The sequence below is a fragment of the Cyprinodon variegatus genome, unplaced genomic scaffold (assembly GCF_000732505.1).
Source record: "Cyprinodon variegatus isolate N-32 unplaced genomic scaffold, C_variegatus-1.0 Scaffold26, whole genome shotgun sequence".
Taxonomy (NCBI): Eukaryota; Metazoa; Chordata; class Actinopteri; order Cyprinodontiformes; family Cyprinodontidae; genus Cyprinodon; species Cyprinodon variegatus.
In genome coordinates, this window is record NW_015150479.1 from 109,219 (window position 1) to 112,879 (window position 3,661).

Sequence of the window (3,661 nt, forward strand, 5' to 3'; positions counted from 1 at the left end):
GAGGACTCCAGCTCAGGAAGCCCACAGCGCTCTCTGCTGGAGACAGGTGGCAGATCTCCAGATCCCGACAGTTTCTGACTTTTTGGTAGAGACAAAAGTTCATAGTAGAAATTAAACCATTTGAAAAAACATCTATGCATTTCATCATCAAGCCTTTTTACTTTCACAAATAAATGTGTCAGATTGTCAAACTGAATGTTTTTTCTTTTCAAAGAAGATTCTAAATATAAACTGCAAAATGTAGGTTACATTCAAAGGGATCTAAAACCCTTTTATTGATATCCTGATTCTCTAATTATGGTCCAAAAATATTTCCCTAGAATCTTTTTATTGTTTGCTGACAGTGTTTAAACATTGCGAAAGTCATAAAGTACAGGCACTGTGGTATATTTTAACATCAACAAAAGGTCTGATTAGCTGACAATTAAGTATTTGATCTATTTAGGACATTATTTTTTATGCCTTTCTTTCTTCTCAGTCCTGCTGAGCATGTCAGAAAATTTCAGCTGTACTAAAAGCACTGAACAAAGTATGGACACCGTGTGACAATGAGAAAACCTAATGACACTGCCAATGTATTGATAGTGTCATTTCTACATTTTCCAGACATTATTCACAGCCTTCCTTCTCTCATTATTTTCCATTTAGCACTATGATTCAATTTTATTTGGGTGATAAATGTTGGACTGTATATGCACTGAAAAACTGTAGATGTGCACAAAATAGAAATAATAATCATAATCTTTATGATGCCAATTCTGTGAAACTATGCTTAAGAAAGATGAGGTTATTTGATTTCAAATGAAAAGAAAAAGTGAAATGCATGGAGGAAAACAATAATTGGGAAGGAAAGATAATAAAACAAAAAGTTGAAAATAATTCAGACAACATAAAAAACATAGTGATCAATTACATAGATAGATCTCTTGAATCTGTCTACGTGAAGACAAGGTTTTTGTACATTTGTGGTGACTTCAACACTCCTAGAAAAATAAAATATGTGTTTATAAACTTTATGTACAGTGTGGGCTTTTATCCAACAATCACAATTTTATCCAACAATCATAAAGCCACAGAGGATAGTTTATAACTGTTAGTCTGATAGATAACATAGTGACAAATACTCTTTAAAAAAAAAATATGGATAATGGGCTCCTACTAACAGATATGCGATCATCCACCTAATTTTACTGTTAACTATTAACTATTGAAAGAAAAATGATATCAATAGTTGTAGATATCTAAGAATTAAAATCAAAGGAAATAATAATTGCATAAATAAGATTATTTTGATTACATAAAATAGAAAAAAAAAAATATATATATGATGGAAATTATGATGGAAATTCCCTAATAAAAAAGCACAAAGACATACATAAATACACAATTAGTCATGGGTAAGTAAAATGATACAAAATGCTTAATTTGATAATAATAAATTATACAGATAATTAATAAAACAGGGCTACGGCTGGAGAAGAAAGGTATAAATTACGGTAATAATAAATAATTAACTAACATTAATGTCATATTTGTTACCCATCACACTCCAGAAACTCTTCCTTGTTACATTTGACAGAACACCACAAAACTCTTTCTGATGTGGAGAAAAGGCCTTTGGCTTTTTCAGATGTGGTTATTTTTATTCAGGTTTTTCGGGAGCAAATTTGTCATTTCTTTTTCATGCATTGGTACAAATGCTGATGGACAAGGAAGCCCCGTGTGGGCAAAATAACCACACACACCTTGTACACGAACTCATCACTGAGATGGAGGACATTGGTCCAAGGATAACAGCAGTCGCAAAATGGATAAACAAAATGTCTAATCCGTTGTGCCACTTGCTGCTTTCACAGACAATTCAAAAAATAAAGGAGATAAAGAGTCACAGCTACTGCAACAGTTCACCTCAGCTTTTAAAACTTTAAAGAACTTGTCTGCCCCTATGTTAAGAGCAGAAATACGTGCTGCGGCTTGTTAAAACCTCGCTTCCCAGAGGATCGCCCAGTGTTATTTCAGCTTCTAAACTTTGACAGGATTAAGTGTGCTGGCGAGACTTGGAGGCGGGGTGCAGAACATCACAACATGACATATAAACTGACTGCATCAAACAAAAACCTCTTCAAAGTAAACAACTGCCCTCTCAGTTCCCTCAGTCTGGAGGGAGATCCCATTCATTTTGAGTTTTGTGGGGGGTTTTGTCTTTACTGCATGTGCATGCATATTCTAGCATTGGTTACTATTTCATTATAGTTTTAGGAAAGTAAAGGGGTTGAACAACCTCTGGTCAGGCAAAAATGCTGTATTTTAAATGTTTGAATGAAACAAGCACACATTTTGTGACATGCTAAAGAAGAAAGTAAATAATCAAGAATATGCATATTTTATGAATTTTCATAATTTTGAGAATAACTAGAAAAACTCTTAAACTGTTTTACTGATCACCATTAATTAGTTGCATTTTAGGGGAAAATATCTTCCTCTGAATTCAGCAAAAAGCCATCTTCCTGTGTATAAATTCAAGCTTGCAGTTAAAAAGTCATTTTTCTTGATGTTTTCCCACTGAGCAACATTAGCCAGAAGCATCTAAGTGAAAGCCCTAATGAGAGGTATTTAAATTCGCTAATTGATAAGGAAAGGTGCTTTAATGCTTAATTTTTCTTCATTTTTCTCTCATTTGCATAAGATGAAAGGCAGTTTTTCCTAATAGGAATGAGGAATTGCAGTCCTGCAGTTCATCTTAAAGGCAGGTTTTTGCAAGAGGCAATCATGTGAGGGCATCCAGCTATGCAACCATTTACTTTTACTTCTCTCTCGAAATTTACATTCCCTTTATGAAAGTTTTATGTGCTATCTGAATGAATAAAACATTGTACACAGCAAATTCTATGCTTGTATGAAAATATATTTTTTTAAAGATGCATAATAGGCACACTGTTAACAGAATTGTGTTTTGGTCCACCTGTGCAATGATATTAGCACAAGAAATAAACATTATTATTTTCAAGTCATCACCTTTTCCTGCTAAAGATCCAATATGCGCTTTCTCATGGACTCAACAATAAACATGAAGGGGTCCTGTGATATGTCAGTTGTTTTAAATCCTGGAAGCTAAACAGTACAGCGTCTCCACTAATTTACCTTTTGGCAGGCACAGATCCATTGCACTAACACTGAGCATTCAGGGAACTGAGATAGTGGACTCTTAAAAGCACCTGGGTTTTCACCTTAACAATAACCTGGTTTGGAGTTATAGTACTAATGCTCTTAACAGGAATGGGCAGAGCAGACACTACCTGCTAAGGAGGCTTAGATCCTTTGGAGTGCTCCTGAAGATCTTTCTCTCTTTAGCAGCATCAGCCATCTTTCATAGTTTGCAGCAACAGTTTATCTGCAGTTAAAAGGGAGCGATGAGATAAGCTCAAGCTAGGATGTCTCCTTGGCCAGCTCTGTCCTAAGATGTTGGCTGAAATCATTGAGGGGGTAAAAAGTAGAATGACTGAGACAAAAATAGCATTGTTGGACAATGTTGTCGAACCCATGCATGCAGAGAGCTGAAGAACGCATTCACTTAAAGACTTTTTTACCCTAACTACGCAATGAAGCGCTTATACAGATTCCTTCTCCATTCTGTTGTTAGAGTTTGGAATCTTTGCTGCTT